The sequence below is a fragment of the Idiotropiscis lumnitzeri genome, unplaced genomic scaffold (assembly GCF_059441095.1).
Source record: "Idiotropiscis lumnitzeri isolate Australia: NSW breed Sydney's pygmy pipehorse unplaced genomic scaffold, RoL_Ilum_1.0 HiC_scaffold_139, whole genome shotgun sequence".
Lineage (NCBI taxonomy): Eukaryota > Metazoa > Chordata > Actinopteri > Syngnathiformes > Syngnathidae > Idiotropiscis > Idiotropiscis lumnitzeri.
The window spans coordinates 210,861-235,014 of record NW_028283677.1 but is presented as its reverse complement, the minus strand read 5'-3'; the positions used below and the strand labels follow the sequence as shown (position 1 = coordinate 235,014).

Below are 24,154 nucleotides of genomic sequence, written 5' to 3'. Positions count from 1 at the left end.
AGATTGGCTCATTCAGAATCATGCCACAATGTGCTTTGTATGTTTTGTGTGTGGGTTTATCAAGCTCTAATTCAATGCAGTGTCCAAAACGAGCGCGCATAATTGTTGGATGAATGTTGGTTAATAGAGTCAGATAATAGTTAAAATTCCAACAGTTGAACAGATGTTGAAATGCTAGATTGGCTCATTCAGAATCATGCCACAATGTGCTTTGTATGTTTTGTGTGTAGGCTTATCAAGCTCTAATTCAATGCAGTGTTGAGCTGCATTTGAGAGGAACTACGTAAGTAACTAATGTGGAAAAATTGTGACTTCTTTGTGTACTTTTATTTTGAATATTCAAATTTTGTGGGTAAAGGTTAGAGAAAATAAGTTAAAAATGAGAGCTGTACAGGTATTTAAGTTTTTGGTTTGTAAAATACCCGAATGTGGGTTTCAGCAGGTGAGGCAATGATTGGACAGAGCAAAAGCTATGCTCCAAAATAGAAGTGATTACACCTTCACTAGACTAACCTGCAGCTAATTACATAATTATAAAATTAACACTTTAACCTGGCTTCCCCATCACAGATGTATTCTTTTAAATGCAAAGCTCTTTGTTCTAGCTTTTGTTGTTAAATGACATTCATGCCCAAGTGTCTATGCATCCATTGCAGGGATGTTTTCTCAAGTGACGAGTCTGAAGCCTGTGATGACGAAGTACCATCTACACCTCCCCATGGATTGTCACAGAGAAAAAGCTTCCTAACCAAGAGAGGCGCTGCAGAAGGTCCTTGAGTACGTCCAACATGTTGAGTCTGTGAGTCTACTGCAGGATCTAATGCAGGTATGAAAATGATGAAATTTTAATGTATTATCTTCAAAATTATAAATAATTATTTAATTTCTTGAAATATAAAATTAGGTACCCTAAACCCAAGTAGGAACCCCAGTCCCAGTACATTCCTGATTCTGGAGCTACAGAGATCAAACCATCCTACTGTATCACTAAATAGCCCCACCTCTAAAACCCTGATTCGGAAGGCCGAGTTGAAAGACTTCAGAGTTCAAGATGGTCAACTGCAACTATGATAAGCCGAATGTGTTCACCCCAAGTCGGAAACTGAGAAAAAGACTCAATTTTCACATGATTTCAGTCCCTTCTATATTTAAAAGAATGTATTGGGGCTCTAAAAATGTGAAATATTTTTACAAGTATTTCTTTTACTACTCATAGGCAGTTTCATAATAATAGTACAATTTGGCATCGTGTATTGTTTTTTGGTTCCATTCAAAATGCACAAGACGTATAGACATATTTTGTTTGTGGATCGCTGCAGCATCACACGAGCGCACAGAGACAAACGTGGCAGCAACTTAAAACAATTAAAATATCGAATCGAAATCGGGAACTGAAAATCAAAAATCGAATCGGGGCTTGAGTGAATCGTTACCTCCCTAATCATAATCATTTTGGTAGAATGTTGGGCTCTTGCCCTTTGAGTGTATATGGCGTTACCGAAGCTGTTCACTTAATCGACAATTCCTTTCCTGTGACGTTTATCATAACCAGTTTAACTGCCAAAATATTTTTAAGTGTGTGATGATTATCTGGATCGAGTGACACCCATGTTATAATGGTTGCAGGTATTGGTGGATTGGACGATAGTGTCAGAACAATGATGGCGTTCATCATGACAAATCCTCTGTCTCTGAAGTACAATCTCTTTGGACATCGTAGCAAGAACAAGCGCCGAGACCTGCCTTTTTCTGATGTTCTATACGGTAATATATTTTTTTTTTAAGGGATTGTGGTGTGAAGACATTTCAGCATGTCCCATAAGGTTTCACAATCATTAAATAGCTTTACTAAGTTGGCTTCTTGTCTTTTTTGTTTTAGGAGCACTGAAAAGGAATGGAGCCACAAAGGACATCAACGAGAAGGACACAGGCAACCCTGTCCAAGTGGTTCATGGGAGCTTGTGATCAAGGTGGGAATAGGGCAGTTCGAGCTCGGAGATCTCAAGGCAACTGTCAGGTTTAAAACGTCCTGACGCCATTTTTAGACTGAAGGTGGCATAAATCCAGACCAAACCAGTTAGAGTTTTGTTTTTGACCATTCGCGAATGGGAGAGGAAGTCAGGAGGTGAAGCAGGCGTCTTGCCAGTTCAATCTCGCGCACTCTCTCTCACTCTCTACCACCCGTTCGGTCTTTTATCAGCAACCTAAGCAGACAATGGAGGTCTGTCTGAAATTCTAGCAGGCAGGCAGGAAGCAATCAACCACAGTAGTCAGTCAGGAATTCGAAACTAAAGTGTGTGCGTGTGTTCCAGTTGTGCGCGTGTGTGCTAAAGCAATAATGTGAGTGTCTGTGTGTGTGCGCAATTATAACTGATACAAATAGTGTATAAAAACATGATTAGAAATACACAAACTATTTACATATCCTCATCCCATCTCACATTCACCCGTTTGTGGGTTTAAATCATGTCCTTACGGCTTTAAGACAGATCATCATAATGAAATCATACAACAGTGTGGTCATCCGTGGAGGGGCGAAAACCCTCAGTAGGGACAAAATTCCCCTCCTCCCTTCCGGCGTGGAACGAGATTCTCATGGTATGTTGGTCACTTGGGAATAAAACATAAAAAAACTTCAATATACCTAGTGAAAAATAACAAAACTGTCTCCACGCAGAGTTTGTCTCCACGCAGAGCTTGTCTCTGCGGCGACTTGATCGAGGCCCTTGCCTCGTTGTAGGAGGGGACAGCCGTCTTTACCTCCCGGATCTTCGTGTGTGGTGTATGTGTGTGCATGTGTGGGGGCAGGGGCAAAAGGGTCCATGTGTTATTTAGGTTTCAGTGTCCAGTTCGAGTTTGTCATTGTCCAGTTCGAATTCGTCATTCTCAACATCAATCAGGTTGTAATGGTACATTTGGGCAACAAACATGCAGTTAATAATCATCTTTGTCATAAGAATAATGCAACATGAACAGACTACACATAACAAAAATGAAAACCATAATTATCCCGATATATTGTCTTTCAAATTCTTCGTAGTGGTCATAACATCAATAATTGTTTCATTTTATTAAAAATGTAAATGCAGTAATGTTCTCCAATCAAGGCTAAAATTCTTTATGTACGTCATTAATTTCCAAACAATATCTAATCTTTTTGTTCTGTGGCTTCAACATTCGTATCTGTGGCTGGTTGTGCGGTTCCGATGTGCGTGTGGTCCGATATTGTGACTCAGGTGGGCTCCTGTTCGAGGGATTCGCGTTGCTCGGCCTTTAGCTGGAAACCGGAGAAGCTTGTACTGCAACTGGTGGATCCAGCTGCCACGCCCCGCGACCTTTGCTGCCGTCGGGGTCACTGCAATCATCTGGCGAGGGCCATCTCAGCATTCACTTGTCCCAACGAAGTCGTTTCAGCACCTTGAAGAAGAGTTGGTCTCCCACACGGACGTGATTTCTCTGTGGATCAGAACACACTGACCAGTAATTGCGTCTTTTTTTTTTTTTTCTTTTTGGTCAAAACATGTTTCCCATGTGGACTGGGACTGATGTGCCAGTCGCTGGTGGTTCTGATGAACCTGAGAGTCGATAGGGGATAGTGTCCTAACTTCGGCTGGCACTATCCTCATTGTTGTGATTGAAACACAGTCTGGTCATTGTCTCCTTTTTTTCCCTCATTGTCTTGATAAGTCTGCCCTTAACAGTCCCATTAGTGCGTTCCACAAGTCCTGCAGACTGTATGCACAATGACGCTTTGAGTCAATTTTGCAACAACTGTCCCACTTGTTACAACATCATTCACAAAATGCATAATTTTCACTTCAAATCACTTCTTGAAATTCCAAATGTCAGGATAATTTGTGTTAGGTTGAAGATGTATTTTATCCCATATTTTACTCTATTAGTATTGCAAAAGAATTGTTCCACAGCGTGACCCATGTTTGACCATATGGATGAGAAGACTTCACAGAGAAGCGGATGCCTGAAGACTGGATCAACGTCTGCAACATCAAAGGAGGTGTGCTGAGACACACCTCTGAAACAAAAGGACTGAGACTTTAGTACCAGAGCACTAAAAGGGCATATCTGCCTTTTCAATCAGTGGATGACTGCCATTGATGTCTGTCTTTCCTCTTGTGTCTGAGATGTTTACATGTTCCTGCTGGTGCTCCCCCCTTCATCCCTTAGTGCAAATACATTGTATTGTTAGGGACTTCCCTAATAAAATAGAGGGCTCGGCGGAGTGTGCTCCAGAACGAATTTGGAGATGTAACTGAGCACACCTCCGTTCGTTCTCCTCGCGAGTAAAAGATCAACTCTTGTCTTCCTTCCATTCATTTAGCCTATGTTCAGTGAATGCTTAGGTGATTGAACCTGACAATTTGATTACACAACACTTTTTCCAACTGTTTTAGCATCAACATATGTTGTCGGAAACAACTTAATCCATTTTGAAAACATATGAATTACAACCAAACAATATTGCATCTCAAACAAATAACACTGTCTAAAAAAAAGTTTTTTGTTGAAAAGTCTGTATGTGGGAACAATTTCATATCATACTACCCCTCTCTTGACACATAGTTATGCTCTTGTGTCACTCTTATTACTTTTCCAATCAATGAATTAGGCAGCCAGGATTTGCCATCTGCCAATTTGCTGATCCTGTCCTCAGCAATGTTTGCACCTTTGTTCTCCCAATGTGTGCGTTCAATTACTGGTACCTTTTTCCCTGGCGTGGGATCAAATTGTCAAGTTGATTTTCTGCGTGTGTGTGCGTGTGGGGGTGTGTTCATTTTCCCTTTTAGCTGCGCTGTGTCGATATAAAGGCGAGGCAGTTTCCAATTGTAATTGTGTCATTTTCTGTTAAGTGAATTTTGCGTTCACAAATAACTATTTTAGACGTGCTTTATGCACAACTTTTCTTTTCCTGTTGTGGTTTTTAAAGCCCAATGTCGACAGAACGCATGAACATTTATCTTGACTGTCAGTCCACATTGTAACCATACAACTCATACAAGATGGGAAACCCCAAATTTTAATTAGCTCACACCCGCCTACGCTCTTCCTGCTTATCCTAACAATCTCTTATCCGTTGGTATCACAATGTTAGTACTCCCATCGCATAAAAGTCAGTTTGATTTCAGGCTGCGACCTTGGTTCTCAAACACTTTTACTTCTTATCAGTCTGGAATGCGCACCTGGTCTGTGTTACAAGTCTGAGTTCCTCCAGTCGGGAGGAAGGTCAAGTCGCGGTTTGGTGATAATTTGGACGGCTCCACAGTCGTGTGGCGCCTCCTAGATGATGCGGGGAAAAAATGACGCTGGGCTGAAATGCACCGCAACTTATCAGTATAATGTGTCCCTGTGACAATTAGGCCGGCGTGCAATGTGAATGTGGTGGGAAAAGAATGTAATTTTTTGATTCCTTAAAGCAGCAGTGAAAGCTCTTAATCACACTCTAAGTGGTTCTCTGCCACGAAATCCAAATTGTTGTGACTAAATATGCAAATGAATTCATTTTGCCCTGGTTCCTGCAGTAACCCAGGCTAATGAAGTCATTTTTTGCAGTCACTGTTTTGCTCAAATGGCTTATAATAATTTGGTAGTGCGTTAAGATGCTTTGTCGATACAATCTTGTAGTGTATCTTCACAAGTTCCAACATACACAACCCATTCCATGGCCATGACGATACTGTTTTAAAGATTACCAAGGCTTGTTGGACCTTTCTCTGCCACATAAATTACAGCCCTGAGAGGCACTGGGCCTCAACTTTATCTATGAAGGGTCAGGGATTTAATGGGGGTCACCGAGGCGTCCCAAGGAAAGTTTTTACAGAAAAGTGGTCTGGCAATATCTTTTCTCTTTCTTATCACTGACAATGCGCCCCTTTAAAGTTTTGACGTTTGTTTGAATTCGCCCGTGCTTATTAATTCTATTGAAGTCCAATTTTGCCAGTGTATCACGGCCTAATGAGTAAAACGCATGTTGATGTAGAACTCCTTCTACACACACTTTTATGTTTGACTTTTTACGTCACGTGATCCTCCATTGCTACCACATCTCGTCCTGAAAAGTTAATGTTTTGTAACAAGACTTACTGCTTCCTCCTTTCTTTCTTTTCTTTTTCCTTCCTTCTGCCCAACACGTTCATGCTTTCTGTGCATAATTTAGAATTTTCTTTTCCATTTTACAAGTTGGCCAATTTAAATTAGGTTGTTTTATTTGAAAAGCCTGTAATTCTCTTTTTTTTCCCCTTTTCACCTAATCACAAATTTCTTATCACAAAAATGAACATGTTAATTCTATTTTATTTCCTATTTTTCCAATCTTGTGACTCATTTCACTTCAACCAGTTCTACCTTAAAGTGGACAAGTACACATCAATGTTTTTTGTAGTTTCTATTTTCTTCTCTGCTTTAATGAAAATTATAGCCCTTCTAGCCAAATTTTTCCTGTGTCATTTCTATCTCTGCATTTCATTCCATTTCTGGCCTACCTTAATACTAAAACAAAAATGCTCTTTCAAAAATTAAAACTATCTAAAACTAGTGATGGCAAAATGAAGCCCCATAAAGCAGCCAAGCCCTGCAGGGAAATACTTCACACACGAATGGGCTTCGAGATGCTTCATTTTTCTTGACTACGCCATCCCATGGACAGAAAAATGTATAACATGCTTGGTGCATGCAATAAAATGGTGAGCTGTAAATCATGCTCTGCCCACCAAACAATATGTATTTGAAGAGTGATTTTAATTGTTCTGTTTTACTTTGTCTTCTAACTTCTCCAATATTCAGACAGCTCCGCCGAGACCAACGTTTCACCCCCACACTGATATAAAATGGACCCAACCGTTTGGGTCTCTTTCCAAATTTGGTACCAAAGCCTCCCCCACAGTGCGGCAGCTATCTTGAATTGGCCCGTTCCCAGAAAGTTTTACTTCATTCAGTGTCATTCAGTATTATTCAAAATCTTTCAGTGTCATTCCAAATCATTCAATGTCATTCACAATCTTTCCACATCCTTCCACCTTCCATCGTTCAGTGTCATTCCACATTCTCTTTCATATATAACATAACATAACAATAACATAATCCTGGGTCAGCAGACACCTAATTAATGTGTTAATACATGATACATTTTTCTATAAGCAACCCTTATGATTGTAACGTATTTTTAATTCTTTCTAGGCGGGAACTGTCCGAACAAAAAATTCATGCAATTTGTAATTAGACACTTTGTCATACAAAAAGTCACTCAGGGCAAGAGAAAAAAAATTGTCACTTGCCCAAGTTGGGCAAGTAATTTGGCCACTCGGGCAAGGCAAATTTTAGTGGCACTTGCCCTATGGGCAAGCAGTTTTTAAAGTTAACTTCGAACCCTGTGATGGTGTCTTGTGACCTGTCTTTATCAGCTGATGTTCCATGAAGGCGTGCCTTACCTGTCACAAGAATGAAGGCAAGTCACGCCCCCCGCTGTCCATTCACTCCGCCAAGACGCTGCTCCAGGTGGTAGAGAGGATGAAGGCTCCCTTGTCTCTGTTCATGGTTTTTATGCCTCGCTTGCAGATCTCAATGGCCTCTCTGATCCAGCGCTGTAGTTTGTTCTCTTCTGTGCGGATGACCCTGCCCTTCTCCCGGTCCATGATGTGGTTTTCCCTTTTGCAGTGGTCAGTGATTGCTGATTTGTAATGTTCATGTTGTGCTTGTTCTTTTACTGCTCTGATTTTTTAATTTTTTTGACAGGTAAGTCACACCCTCATGGAACATCAGCTGATAAAGACTGGTCTCAAGACACCATCATGCGACACTCTGAAGAAGGCGAAAGACTCGCTGAAACATGTCAGGTAAAAAATTAACCTAAAACATAAATGTCTGCTTTTAATGAATCAGTCAAATATCAATAATAAGAAGACAAAATGAACCTAATACAAATAAATGAATGCTTAATAACTCCCCTGCACATGCTCCTAAAAATCCAAACCTTCACCTGTAAATAAAACGTCCCGACCTGAAGACATCTTAATGTTATTATTTTGTTTTACACACAGCGCCGCCAAGTGGAATCAAAAATTTGTTTTTATTTAAATTTTCACGTACTGCACGGTGCCCTTCTGACGAATCCGACTGAAAATTAGTCAGAAAAGACTCAAGACAATGATCTTACTCTCTGCCGAATTTTGTGACGTTTTGGCAAAAGGCGTGGCTATTACGGTGCTGAAAAGTCCGATTGTACTTTGTGACAACAAAAGCTCCGGCAACATGACTCAGATGATCCTATCTTCTCGAAGTTGTACACATTTGAGGATACTTCAGCTCTGAAGACTTCTACCAACTTATTTTTCATCGTAGTAGTAGCGCCACCAACTGGTAAAAGCTAATACAAGTTATTTTCTTGGATGTTTTTCTCCGTGCAACTCAACAAGGTCGCCCTCATATATGCTCGGATTACTGTTTCGGCCATGAGGATGTCACAATACGAAATTCGTCCTTTTTCGTGAAAGGTTGTGGGAGTGGCATTGCACTGTTCGGCAATAAAACAACGCTGATTATGAGGTTGTAAATATGAACGACAACTCGTGAAACTTTACACACACATCAGGCCGAGCAAATTTATCAATATTTTATACGTTAGTTGTGCAGCTTTTTTGAAATGGCTCGCCATGGCCCTCGAGAAATGTTCAAAAAAGCAACCCTGGTTGAGTGTTTCACCTCGCCTTTTGTAAATTTTATGGAGTACAGTGAACCCTCGGTTATCGCGGTTAATGGGGACCGAGACCACCCGCGAAAACTGAAAATCCGCGAAGTAGCGGCACACCTTCAAAAATGCTTAAAAAAAATACAATATATATAATAAATATATAAATATATATATATATATATATATATATATATATATATATATATATATACGGGGAGAGAGAGAGTGAAATTCATGTTATAACAAAAAAAACAAATTATTATTAAAACATATTATTTTTTAATTCCCCAGCCATTCTTTTTGTATTTATTTAATTACTCCGACTTTTACCTGCTGGTACGCCGTCCGGTGTACCCTGTGAAATGAAAGGTGGCATTCTTTATTTATTTATTCATTTATTCATTCATAACTGACAGCCTCGCGCTCCGCTCGTGCCCGGGCGGAAGAGGTGCTCCAATTCGGCTTAACTGTGACACACGCCCGCCCTCCTCCCCCGGAACTTCCATTCGGTTAAACTTAGGGGCCGCTTGGCACCGCCCGTGCCCGGGGAAGGTGCTCCTCTTCGGCTTACTGTGACGCGAGCATGCCCTCCTCCTCCGGAGCTTCCATTCAGTTAAACTTAGGGGCCGCTTGAAGCCGCCCGTGCCCGGGGAAGGTGCTCCTCTTCGGCTTACTGTGACGCGAGCATCCCCTCCTCCTCCGGAGCTTCCATTCGGTTAAACTTAGGGGCCGCTTGGAACCGCCCGTGCCCGTGGAAGGTGCTCCTCTTCGGCTTACTGTGACGCGAGCATGCCCTCCTCCTCCGGAGCTTCCATTCGGTTAAACTTAGGGGCCGCTTGGCACCGCCCGTGCCCGGGGAAGGTGTTCCTCTACGGCTTAACTGTCACGCACGCCGGCCGGAGCTCTGGTACGGTCCAAACCGCGCGAAACGTCGCCACCGATCGTGTCCGGGGGAACGTGCTCTTCTTCGTCCACTCTCCTCTTCGCCCACGCTCTTCTTCGGCGCACGCCGGCCGTCTAACCGCTCCAGCGCCCCGTCGTGCCGCTCGGCGAAACTACAATGCCCCCGAATATTTTTTAGACCCGCGAAGCACTGAACCCGCGAAAGGTGAACCGCGAAGTAGCGAGGGTTCACTGTATGTATAAGACCAAGACCTACAAAAAAGTCTCTTGGAGCAATGAGCTAGGTTTTACAGGAAGTCGGCCATTTTTAATTTCCTTAAAAGGGGGCGGGTCACCACAATGGACTTTGTGTAGAAATTATTATTGGGGCCCGAGCAGCGACGGCGGCGAGGTCCCTATTGTTTTTGTAGAAATTATTATTAGGGCCCGAGCAGCGACCGCTACGAGGTCCCCATTGTTTTTGTGGAAATTATTATTATTTTTATTATTATTATTAGGGCCCGAGCAGTGACCGCTGCGAGGTCCCTATTGTTTTTCTAGAAATTGTTATTAGGGCCCGAGCTGCGACGGCTGCGAGGTCCCTATTGTTTTTGTAGAAAATATTATTACTTTTATTATTAATAATATTATTATTATTATTATTAGGGCCTGAGCAGCGACCGCTGCGAAGTCCCTATTGTTTTTGTAGAAATTATTATTATTATTATTTTTCCGATTGTTCGATCGCATTTTTGACCCCCGAAACATGCACAAAAACTCACCAAACTTGGCAGTCTCATCGGGCATGGCGAAAAATTTGATATTTTAACGTCTAATATGAACAGGAAGTGAGTTATGAATTTTTGAAAGTCCGACTTTTGCCCTTTTTTGCATGTTTACAGGGGTCATTCTTTTGCACCCTGATCCTAAAGGCTTCATCTGATTGCCTTAAAGTTCTGTCTGGAGCATCTTAAGACCTGGGACAAACACTGGGGCTAAAATTTTTTGTTTCCGAAATACTATATGACGGGGGCGGGGCTTCAAAGTTTTCACTTAAGATTTCCTTCGCCGCAATGGACAAAATGCTTAATAACTCTCCTGCACGTGCTGCTAAAAATCCAAAACTTCACATGTACATAAAGAGTCGGTACCTGAAGACATCTATATGTTTATATTCAGTTATACACCTTGCGCCAATCAATATAAATTTTTACATTTTGACGTACTGCACGGTGCCCTTTTAACGAATCCGATTGAAAATTGGCTAGAAAAGACTCAAGACATTGATCTTACTCTATCCCTATTTTTATGACTTTCCTTCAAAGGGCGTGGCTATTACGGTGCCGCAGAGTCTGATTATTCTCCGTGGCAACAAAAGTTCCTGCAAAATGATTCAGATGATCCATCTTCTGGAAATCTTTCACATTTGAGGATATTCAGGCCCTGAAGACGGCTGCCAACTTATTTTTGATCGCAGTGGTAGCGCCACCAACTGATTAAAACAAATACAAATTATTTTCGTTGATGTTTTTCTCCGGGCAGGTTAACAAAATCTACCTTATATTTGCTCGGATGAGTGTTTAGGCCTTGAGCATGTCACAATACGAAAGTCTTTCGCCTTCTTCAGAGTGTCACATGATGGTGTCTTGTGACCCGTCTTTATCAGTTGATGTTCCATGAGGGCGTGACTTACCTGTCACAAGAATGAAGGCAAGTCACGCCCCCCGCTGTCCGTTCACTCCGCCAAGATGCTGGTCCAGGTGGTAGAGAGGATGAAGGCTCCCTTGTCTCTGTTCATGGTTTTTATGCCTCGCTTGCAGATCTCAATGGCCTCTCTGATCCAGCGCTGTTGTTTGTTCTCTTCTGTGCGGATGACCCTGCCCTTCTCCCGGTCCATGATGTGGTTTTCCCTTTTGCAGTGGTCAGTGATTGCTGATTTGTAATGTTCATGTTGTGCTTGTTCTTTTACTGCTCTGATTTTTTCATTTTTTTGACAGGTAAGTCACACCCTCATGGAACATCAGCTCAAGACACCATCATGCGACACTCTGAAGAAGGCGAAAGACTCGCCGAAACATGTCAGGTAAAAAATTAACCTAAAACATAATTGTCTGCTTTTAATGAATCAGTCAAATATCAATAATAAGAAGACAAAATGAACCTAATACAAATAAATGAATGCTTAATAACTCCCCTGCACATGCTCCTAAAAATCCAAACCTTCACCTGTAAATAAAACGTCCCGACCTGAAGACATCTTAATGTTATTATTTTGTTATACACACAGTGCCGCCAAGTGGAATCAAAAATGTGTTTTTATTTTAATTTTCACGTACTGCACGGTGCCCTTTTGACGAATCCGACTGAAAATTAGTCAGAAAAGACTCAAGACAATGATCTTACTCTCTGCCGAATTTTGTGACGTTTTGGCAAAAGGCGTGGCTATTAAGGTGCTGAAAAGTCCGATTGTACTCTGTGGCAACAAAAGCTCCGGCAACATGACTCAGATGATCCTATCTTCTCGAAGTTGTACACATTTGAGGATACTTCAGCCCTGAAGACATCTACCAACTTATTTTACATCGTAGTAGTAGCGCCACCAACTGGTAAAAGCTAATACAAGTTATTTTCTTGGATGTTTTTCTCCGTGCAACTCAACAAGGTCGCCCTCATATATGCTCGGATGACTGTTTCGGCCATGAGGATGTCACAATACGAAATTCGTCCTTTTTCGTGAAAAGTTGTGGGAGTGGCATTGCACTGTTCGGCAATAAAACAAAGCTGATTATGAGGTTCTAAATATGAACGACAACTCGTAAAACTTTACACACACATCAGGCCGAGCAAATTTATCAATATTTTATACGTTAGTTGTGCAGCTTTTTTTAAATGGCTCGCCATGGCCCTCGAGAAATGTTAAAAAAAAGCAGCTCTGGTTGAGTGTTTCACCTCGCTTTTTGTAAATTTTATGGAGTACAGTGAACCCTCGGTTATCGCGGTTAATGGGGACCGAGACCACCCGCGAAAACTGAAAATCCGCGAAGTAGCGGCGCACCTTCAAAAATGCTTAAAAAAAATATACAATATATATAATAAATATATATATATATATATATATATATATATATATATATATATATATATATATATATATATATATATATATATATATATATATATATATATATATATATATACGGGGAGAGAGAGAGTGAAATTCATGTTATAACAAAAAAAACAAATTATTATTAAAACGTATTATTTTTTTATTCCCCAGCCATTCTTTTTGTATTTATTTAATTACTCCGACTTTTACCTGCTGGTACGCCGTCCGGTGTGCCCTGTGAAATGAAAGGTAGCATTCTTTATTTATTTATTCATTTATTCATTCATAACTGACAGCCTCGCGCTCCGCTCGTGCCCGGGCAGAAGAGGTGCTCCAATTCGGCTTAACTGTGACACACGCCCGCCCTCCTCCCCCGGAGCTTCCATTCGGTTAAACTTAGGGGCCGCTTGGCACCGCCGTGCCCGGGGAAGGTGCTCCTCTTCGGCTTACTGTGACGCGAGCATGCCCTCCTCCTCCGGAGCTTCCATTCGGTTAAACTTAGGGGCCGCTTGGAACCGCCCGTGCCCGGGGAAGGTGCTCCTCTTCGGCTTACTGTGACGCGAGCATGCCCTCCTCCTCCGGAGCTTCCATTCGGTTAAACTTAGGGGCCGCTTGGAACCGCCCGTGCCCGAGGAAGGTGCTCCTCTTCGGCTTACTGTGACGCGAACATGCCCTCCTCCTCCGGAGCTTCCATTCGGTTAAACTTCGGGGCCGCTTGGCACCGCCCGTGCCCGGGGAAGGTGCTCCTCTACGGCTTAACTGCCACACACGCCGGCCGGAGCTCTGGTACGGTCCGAACCGCGCGAAACGTCGCCACCGATCGTGTCCGGGGGAACGTGCTCTTCTTCGTCCACTCTCCTCTTCGCCCACGTTCTTCTTCGGCGCACGCCGGCCGTCTAACCGCTCCAGCGCCCCGTCGTGCCGCTTGGCGAAACTACAATGCCCCCGAATATTTTTTAGACCCGCGAAGCACTGAACCCGCGAAAGGTGAACCGCGAAGTAGCGAGGGTTCACTGTATGTATAAGACCAAGACCTACAAAAAAGTCTCTTGGAGCAATGAGCTAGGTTTTACAGGAAGTCGGCCATTTTGAATTTACTTAAAAGGGGGCGGGTCACCACAATGGACTTTGTGTAGAAATTATTATTGGGGCCCGAGCAGCGACCGCGGCGAGGTCCCTATTGTTTTTGTAGAAAATATTATTACTTTTATTATTATTATTATTATTATTATTATTATTAGGGCCTGAGCAGCGACCGCTGCGAAGTCCCTATTGTTTTTGTAGAAATTAGTATTATTATTATTTTTCCGATTGTTCGATCGCATTTTTGACCCCCGAAACATGCACAAAAACTCACCAAACTTGGCAGTCTCATCGGGCATGGCGAAAAATTTTATATTTTTTAACGTCTAATATGAACAGGAAGTGAGTTATGAATTTTTGAAAGTCCGACTTTTGCCCTTTTTTGCATGTTTACAGGGGTCATTCTTTTGCACCCTGATCCTAAAGGCTTCATCTGATTGCCTTAAAGTTCTGTCTGGAGCATCTTAAGACCTGGGACAAACACTGGGGCTAAAATTTTTTGTTTCCGAAATACTATATGACGGGGGCGGGGCTTCAAAGTTTTCACTTAAGATTTCCTTCGCCGCAATGGACAAAATGCTTAATAACTCTCCTGCACATGCTGCTAAAAATCCAAAACTTCACATGTACATAAAGAGTCGGTACCTGAAGACATCTATATGTTTATATTCAGTTATACACCTTGCGCCAATCAATATCAATTTTTACATTTTGACGTACTGCACGGTGCCCTTTTAACGAATCCGATTGAAAATTGGCTAGAAAAGACTCAAGACATTGATCTTACTCTATCCCTATTTTTATGACTTTCCCTCAAAGGGCGTGGCTATTACGGTGCCGCAGATTCTGATTATTCTCCGTGGCAACAAAAGTTCCTGCAAAATGATTCAGATGATCCATCTTCTGGAAATCTTTCACATTTGAGGATATTCAGGCCCTGAAGACGGCTGCCAACTTATTTTTGATCGCAGTGGTAGTGCCACCAACTGGTTAAAACAAATACAAATTATTTTTGTTGATGTTTTTCTCCGGGCAAGTGAACAAAATCTACCTTATATTTGCTCGGATGAGTGTTTAGGCCTTGAGCATGTCACAATACGAAAGTCTTTCGCCTTCTTCAGAGTGTCACATGATGCTGTCTTGTGACCCGTCTTTATCAGCTGATGTTCCATGAGGGCGTGACTTACCTGTCACAAGAATGAAGGCAAGTCACGCCCCCCGCTGTCCGTTCACTCCGCCAAGATGCTGGTCCAGGTGGTAGAGAGGATGAAGGCTCCCTTGTCTCTGTTCATGGTTTTTATGCCTCGCTTGCAGATCTCAATGGCCTCTCTGATCCAGCGCTGTTGTTTGTTCTCTTCTGTGCGGATGACCCTGCCCTTCTCCAGGTCCATGATGTGGTTTTCCCTTTTGCAGTGGTCAGTGATTGCTGATTTGTAATGTTCATGTTGTGCTTGTTCTTTTACTGCTCTGATTTTTTTCATTTTTTTGACAGGTAAGTCACACCCTCATGGAACATCAGCTCAAGACACCATCATGCGACACTCTGAAGAAGGCGAAAGACTCGCCGAAACATGTCAGGTAAAAAATTAACCTAAAACATAATTGTCTGCTTTTAATGAATCAGTCAAATATCAATAATAAGAAGACAAAATGAACCTAATACAAATAAATGAATGCTTAATAACTCCCCTGCACATGCTCCTAAAAATCCAAACCTTCACCTGTAAATAAAACGTCCCGACCTGAAGACATCTTAATGTTATTATTTTGTTATACACACAGTGCCGCCAAGTGGAATCAAAAATTTGTTTTTATTTTAATTTTCACGTACTGCACGGTGCCCTTTTGACGAATCCGACTGAAAATGAGTCAGAAAAGACTCAAGACAATGATCTTACTCTCTGCCGAATTTTGTGACGTTTTGGCAAAAGGCGTGGCTATTAAGGTGCTGAAAAGTCCGATTGTACTCTGTGGCAACAAAAGCTCCGGCAACATGACTCAGATGATCCTATCTTCTCGAAGTTGTACACATTTGAGGATACTTCAGCCCTGAAGACATCTACCAACTTATTTTACATCGTAGTAGTAGCGCCACCAACTGGTAAAAGCTAATACAAGTTATTTTCTTGGATGTTTTTCTCCGTGCAACTCAACAAGGTCGCCCTCATATATGCTCGGATGACTGTTTCGGCCATGAGGATGTCACAATACGAAATTCGTCCTTTTTCATGAAAAGTTGTGGGAGTGGCATTGCACTGTTCGTCAATAAAACAAAGCTGATTATGAGGTTCTAAATATGAACGACAACTCGTAAAACTTTACACACACATCAGGCCGAGCAAATTTATCAATATTTTATACGTTAGTTGTGCAGCTTTTTTGAAATGGCTCGCCATGGCCCTCGAGAAATGTTAAAAAAAGCAGCTCTGGTTGAGTGTTTCACCTCGCTTTTTGTAAATTTTATGGAGTACAGTGAACCCTCGGTTATCGCGGTTAATGGGGACCGAGACCACCCGCGAAAACTGAAAATCCGCGAAGTAGCGGCGCACCTTCAAAAATGCTTAAAAAAAATATACAATATATATAATAAATATATATATATATATATATATATATATATATATATATATATATATATATATATATATATATATATATATATATACGGGGAGAGAGAGAGTGAAATTCATGTTATAACAAAAAAACCAAATTATTATTAAAACGTATTATTTTTTTATTCCCCAGCCATTCTTTTTGTATTTATTTAATTACTCCGACTTTTACCTGCTGGTACGCCGTCCGGTGTGCCCTGTGAAATGAAAGGTGGCATTCTTTATTTATTTATTCATTTATTCATTCATAACTGACAGCCTCGCGCTCCGCTCGTGCCCGGGCAGAAGAGGTGCTCCAATTTGGCTTAACTGTGACACACGCCCGCCCTCCTCCCCCGGAGCTTCCATTCGGTTAAACTTAGGGGCCGCTTGGCACCGCCCGTGCCCGGGGAAGGTGCTCCTCTTCGGCTTACTGTGACGCGAGCATGCCCTCCTCCTCCGGAGCTTCCATTCGGTTAAACTTAGGGGCCGCTTGGAACCGCCCGTGCCCGGGGAAGGTGCTCCTCTACGGCTTAACTGCCACGCACGCTGGCCGGAGCTCTGGTACGGTCCGAACCGCGCGAAACGTCGCCACCGATCGTGTCCGGGGGAACGTGCTCTTCTTCGTCCACTCTCCTCTTCGCCCACGCTCTTCTTCGGCGCACGCCGGCCGTCTAACCGCTCCAGCGCCCCGTTGTGTCGCTCGGCGAAACTACAATGCCCCCGAATATTTTTTAGACCCGCGAAGCACTGAACCCGCGAAAGGTGAACCGCGAAGTAGCGAGGGTTCACTGTATGTATAAGACCAAGACCTACAAAATAGTCTCTTGGAGCAATGAGCTAGGTTTTACAGGAAGTCGGCCATTTTGAATTTACTTAAAAGGGGGCGGGTCACCACAATGGACTTTGTGTAGAAATTATTATTGGGGCCCGAGCAGCGACCGCGGCGAGGTCCCTATTGTTTTTGTAGAAATTGTTATTAGGGCCCGAGCTGCGACGGCTGCGAGGTCCCTATTGTTTTTGTAGAAAATATTATTACTTTTATTATTATTATTATTATTATTATTATTAGGGCCTGAGCAGCGACCACCTTGCACCACCCAGTGGTGACAAAAATTATAATTTTTTACATTTTGACGTACTGCACGGTGCCCTTTTAACGAATCTGATTGAAAATTGGCCAAAAATGACTTTAGACATTGATCTTGTTGAATCCTTTTGGGCAATTTATCGATACTCATAGTGGTGTCTTTGAAAAAGGTACCGATGACGCGCTGGTCCAATGATCAGCATCTCGGTTTTATCTGAGTTAAGACGCAAAAAATTGAAAGACATTCATAGTTTAATTTCGGCAAGGCATGCCTCTAATTTATAGCAATCACACGGATTCGTTATATCCAACGGCATGTATAATTGCGTATCATCAGCATAACAATGAAAACTAATGTTATATTTCCGTATAATATCACCAAGCGGTAGCATCTAGTACCAATCCCTGCGGAACTCCGCGTGTGATCTTACAAAGATCAGAAGTCGCATTGCCATGAATTACACGGTGCCTCCTCTCCGACAGATACGAATTAAACCAAGAAAGCGCTGAACCTGAAATGCCAACACAAGTTTCAAGGCGTTTTAATAATATGTTATGATCAAGTGTCAAAAGCGGCGCCAAGATCGAGTAAGAGTAATACAGTGAACCCTCGGTTATCGCGGTTAATGGGGACCGAGACCACCCGCGAAAACTGAAAATCCGCGAAGTAGCGGCGCACCTTCAAAAATGCTTAAATTATATATATATATATATATATATATATATATATATACGGGGAGAGAGAGAGAGAGTGAAATTCATGTTATAACAAAAAAAAATTATTATTAAAACTTCTTATTTTTTTATTCCCCAGCCATTATTTTTGTATTTATTCAATTACTTATTTTTGTATTTATTTAATTACTTCGACTTTTAACTTCTGGTACGCCGTCCGGTGTGCCCTGTGAATGTTATGATCCTCCAGCAGAGCTGGAGGATTGAGCAGGACTCTCCAAACGCAGACACAAGTAGGATAACAATCCGACGCCAGGTAGTCAGTGTAGGTGGTAGTGAGTGTAATCAGTGAGTGAATGGGAATCCGGTGCGGGGCTGGTGGGCGCGTCTCGCAGCAGCTGACCGCATGGCGCGAGACGATCGCTGGAGGAACGCCCACACAGCTGAAAAAACAAAAACACACGCGGCATGACAGGCACGGATCATGCCAGTGAAATGAAAGGTGGCATTCTTCATTTATTTATTTATTCATTTATTCATTCATAACTGACAGCCTCGCGCTCCGCTCGTGCCCGGGGGGAAGAGGTGCTCCTCTTCGGCTTAACTGTGACGCGAGCATGCCCTCCTCCTCCGGAGCTTCCATTCGGTTAAACTTAGGGGCCGCTTGACACCGCCCGTGCCCGGGGAAGGTGCTCCTCTTCGGCTTAACTGTGACGCGAGCATGCCCTCCTCCTCCGTAGCTTCCATTCGGTAAAACCTGATTGGAAAGGTTCAAATTGATTATTACTAGTCATATATTCATTAAGTTTTTCAAGATTTTTGCAATAAACGGAAGATTTGAAACCGGTCTATAGTTGTTGAGACTCTCTGGGTCGAGGTTTGGTTGCTTAAGTAGCGGTCGCATAATGGCGGTCCTAAAGCTGCTGGTACTATACCCGTGGTAAGTGATAGATTAATAATATTTAAGACAGACGGTCCTAGGGTCATAAACAGTTCTTTAATTAGTTTGCCAGGAAGCGGATCGAGCACACAAGTTGTCGGTTTTGCCCCACTAACCAATTTTGTTTGGCTTTCAAGAGATACTTTTTTAAATTGAGATAAGGTTATCGGACAGTTATCAGCCCTAATGTCCCTATTAACACCATTTATGACGGAATTCAACGGAATTGTAAGAACAGTGTCTTTAATCTCATCACGAATACACTCAATCTTCTGAGTAAAGAATTGCATGAAATCGTGAGCTGAATAGGAAGAGCTATCCGAGGTTGGTTGCTGTTGCGTTAGCATTGCTACAGTAGCAAATAAATATTTAGGGTTGTTTTTATGTAAAACAATTAATCTAGAGTAATAATTAGTTTTGGCTAGATTGAGCGCTTCCTTGTATAAACTAGCGCACCATGCCTGACGGAAGACCTCCAGTTTGGTCGCACGCCATTTGCGCTCAAGCTTCCTACAAGAATCGTTTCAGTATGCGTGTTTCCTCATAAAACCACGGAGTCAGCCTCTTTGGACAAGTTTTAGTTTTTAAAGGTGCGACGGAGTCAGGCGCATTTAACAGAGCGACATTAAAGTTGTTTGTAAGATCATCAATCGTACCAATATAATTAGGAAACGAATCGGTTACTAAAGGGAGTAGCTCAGAGAGCGCAGCGGTGGTTAAGGAGCTAATGTTGCGGCTGCTATAGCTTTGATCATGGTCAGAACGATGGCAATGCGCCAAGACTTCAAATTTGATTAAGTAATGGTCAGCTATAGCACTAGTATATGGTAATACAATTATTTTTGAGGATGCTAAGCCCCGGGTTAATACCAAATCTAACGTGTTACCATTTATATGCGTTGCTTCATCTATTATTTGCATGAAACCAAACATATCAATTATTGTCCGAAACGCCACGGTAAGTGGTTCCGACGGGAGATTCATATGAATGTTGAAGTCGCCCATGATATATTATCCGCATGAGTTACCAAATCAGCCACAAATTCAGAAAATTCATCTAAAAAGCCTGAGTAAGAGCCAGGGGGACGGTAAAAAACGGCAAGATAAAACGGCAGTGCGGCCGTGGATCGCATAATGAGAACTTCAAATGTTTTGAAGGAATTGCTAGGACGAGGACTAAGTTTTAGATTAAATTCGGAAATGAGGGCTACACCCCCATCTTTCTCATCATTGCCTCTCGCAGGCAAGGGGCCAGAGACAATTACTCGACTCAGACTCATCTTTCTGGCGAGATCACAAGTCCTTGCTATGTTTTTTCTTTGTGATCTCTGATTGCTTCATCCTAGTTGTTGGAGCAGTTTTCTTTTGAGTAATGCAGTATGGCAACACCACCACTAGGGCAATTGATGACGTCAGCACTGGTTGCGTTCATCCATAAATAACAAATGCAGGACAGGTGGGGGAACGCTGGTCGGATACCGTTTTTCAACCGCACTTACTCAAGACGCATTATTTATGTACAAACTGGAAGATAGAAGATAGTATATTGTATTGATTACCGCATATGCGCGGATGTTTTTGATTTGAAGTTTGGAAGACCGTAGCCATTGATTTATTTATTTGATTTACTTGACTTCACGGCATGACATCTGGACTGAAATGACTACGATTAAGACTAACCCTTGACTGTTTGACGTGACATACATAACTACACATCAACATCAAGACCAGTGAAGCCGAGCGAACGTCATCGCAACTTCAACCCATGGTGAGTGAGTGCGCGTTAAAACTTTCTTTAGCCAGCGTATCATTGAAACGGCAGTAACACTAGTGTCATTGGAGCCGACGTGTATTACTATATCTGAATAGCTAGCGTTGTTTGCACTGCGCTGGTGTCTAGGTCTCTTGCGTGCTAGCTCCATAAGATTAGCTTCAATGTCGGGTGCTCTGGCCCCAGCAATACACATTCTGTGGTTGGATTTTCAAGCTTAATGTATCGAGTAATGGAGTCACCTTTCACTAAAGTGCGGGAGCCAGGAGACCGAGGTGGAATGGAACTGCTCTGTGTCTTAACAGGCTCAACGCGATTAGCAAGCCGTTTACGGCCAATGCTAACCGGTGCTGTCCGCCACATTTACGCTTACCACATTACTCTGCTCTAGCTGGCGGACACGTCCCTCCAGCAGGGAGAGTCTTTCCATGAGAATGGTGCAAGTGTTGCATGTGGTGGTGCACGAAACCATAGTTGCGTTTTCACTTACTTTTGATACATTGTATCTGATAGTCCCTTGCAGACTAACCATGTGTTGCACGTCATCGCCCAAACAGACTCTATTGTGAGCTACTTCTAATAATTTATTGACGTCCTATTTTGTTCTTCCAAATGTAGCAACCGATAATAATGTGCCCTTTTAAAGTTTTGACGTTTGTTTGAATTCGCCCTTGCTTATTGACTCTGATATTAAGGTCCAATTGTGTCAGTGTATCACGGCCTAATAAGTAAAACGCACGTTCATGTAGAACTGCTTCTCCACTTGCTTTTTTTGTTTGTTTTTTACGTCACGTGATCCTCCGTTGCTTTCACGACTGGTCCTGACAAATCACAAATTTCTTATCAAACTTGATTCTGTCTGTGTAAATTGTAATCGGTTTTCCTGGGTGGTTGACGGCAGTTTCGAGCAAAGTGGCCATGTTTCCTACAGTTGTAGCAGACGTCGTCTTTTGTTGGCAGGTGTCCTCTTCCTCTTCCACGTCCTTGGTAGAAGATCGGTGCTGACGGGGTGGTCGTGAGGCCCGCAGCCCATTTACGCATATTATCTTGGATTGGTGTGATTGTTTGGCAGGCCGCTTTGCATTCATCTCTTGTGGCAGGCTTCCCAGGGCGCTGTTGTCCACTTGTTGAGGCAATCCCGGCTCCTTTTCTCGCTGGCCCTCCTCCTCAGCTCTCTCACCCTGACTTCCTTTTTCACTGTCACTGTCTCTTTGATCCTCGGCTGGTGCATTTCCTCCTTTTTTTCTCGCTCCTGTTTCTTCGTCTTTCTTTATCTCCATATTAAGTACTTTCTGCTTCTTCTCTTAAACGTCTTTCACTCTCTTTCTAAATCAGCACACATCTTTCTTGGAGATGATAACCACCGGACTGCACCACTCCGACTTGGAAGGCTCAATGACTCCAAGCTTCAGCATTTCCTGGAGCTCCTTGGTTAGTCTCTCCACCAAGTGTTGCGGAACTCGGTAGGGGCGCTGACGAATTGGTAATCCTTCTTTGAGACGAATGACGTGTTCTACCACCGTCGTCTTCCCTGGGCTGGCGGAAAAAAGAGAAGGCACCGTCTTGAAAATTAAGCACATCTCTGTGACTTGCTTGGGTTTCCGACGTGCCAGTGCAGGCGCATCTGTCGTCGTCGAGGACTCCAGCTCTGCCTCGTCATCATCATCATCATCATCATCATTGTCGTCGTCCTCGTCCTTGTCGTCGTCGTCGTCCTCCTCCACCTTCCGCGCGAGTATGACCTCCTTTGGAGCCTGGTTTGAACGCTCCTTCCACTCTTTGAGGAGGTTCACATGATAAGTTTGTTTATTTTTTTTCTTCTCCGGATGGAAAATCTCATAGGTCACTGGACCCATCTTCCGGGTGACCTCATATGGCCCCTGCCACTTTACTAAAAGCTTGTTGTTGCATGTGGGGAGAAGCCGCAATACTTTTTGGCCGGGTTTAAACTCCCGGTGGCGAGCTTGCTGGTCATACCAGGTCTTCTGGCTTTTCTGGGCCTCCCGCAGGTTGACCTCTGCCTCCTACTGGTACCTGGCCAGTCTCTCCCTCATTTCCAGCACAAATTTCACCACCCCCCGATCACTTCACGTGGTGGAAGGTGCCTCCTAGGCCTTTCGGAGCAAGTCCAATGGCCCCTGAACCTCCCAAGCATGCAAGAGTTCAAAGGGAGAGAAACCTGTTGACGCCTGAGGAACTTCGCGATAGGCAAACAGCAAAAAGGGCAGCCACCGGTCCCAGTCTTTTCCAGTATCATCCACAAATTTCTGGAGCATCTTCTTTAAGGTCTGATTGAACCTTTCCACTAGTCCATCAGTCTATGGGTGGTATGGAGTGGTTTTGATGGCGGAGATGCCCAGTTGTTTGTTGAACAGTTGCATTAACCTTGAAGTGAAATTGGTTCCCTGGTCTGTTAGAATCTCATCTGGTATGCCAACTCTGGAAAGGAGTTGCACCAAGGCACAAAGTACTGCCGGAGCAGTGATTGTGCGCAATGGAAATGCCTCTGGGAAACGTGTGGCGTTGTCACACACTACACCACTGCTTTTTGTCAAAGGACCCACAATGTCCATAGCAATCCTGCGGAATGGAATGTGCAGCTTTTTTAAAATGGCTTGCCATGGCCCTCTAGAAATATTCAAAAACTTCAGCCCTGGTTGAGTGATTCACCTACTTTTTGTAAATTCGATGGAGTATGTATAAGGCCAAGACCTACAAAAAAGTCTCTTGGAGCCATGCGCTAGGTTTTACAGGAAGTCGGCCATTTTGAATTTACTTAAATGGGGGCGGTTCACCACAATGGACTAAATGCTTAAAAACTCCCCTGCTCATGCTCTAAAAAAATCCCAAACTTACCCTGTACATAAGGTGCTAACTTTGATAGGTAAGCTAAACTTTAGCCACAGTAGACGCGTCAGCGACTATGCAATCGGTGGGTGGCATTCATGAGAATCGGGATCGCTCAACATACAGATAATAAATAAAATCACTGTAACTGGAGGGATTGTAAACTGCTAAAGCAGGTACAACAAGCGGATCCAAAAAATTTCTGAGAGTTACCGGTGAGCAGTGGCAGCCAAACGTGCCAGCGTCCACCCAACCGGGAGTTGATTCAATATTCACAATATTTTATTATTTTGTCGTACAGTTGTTTAAAAATGGCTCGCTATCGCCCCCTAGAAAAAAAAAACAACAAAAAAAAACAGCCCCATATCTCTGTTTCACCAAACTGAAAATTTGATGAAGTGTGTACAAAGCCAAGACCTAATAAAAAGTCTCATGGAGCCGTATGCTAAATTGAACAGGAAGTCGGCC

The 24,154-nt window shown here is 42.9% G+C and overlaps 1 long non-coding RNA gene across 1 annotated transcript; it reads left to right on the top strand.

Moving 5' to 3' along the window:
• Positions 1-259: 259 nt before the first annotated feature.
• LOC148315083 (uncharacterized) lies at positions 260-7,672 on the top strand. The gene is made up of 5 exons (XR_015841292.1): positions 260-283; positions 657-826; positions 1,627-1,764; positions 1,880-1,970; positions 7,570-7,672. It is a non-coding gene; the product is annotated as an uncharacterized LOC148315083 (long non-coding RNA).
• Positions 7,673-24,154: the final 16,482 nt, after the last annotated feature.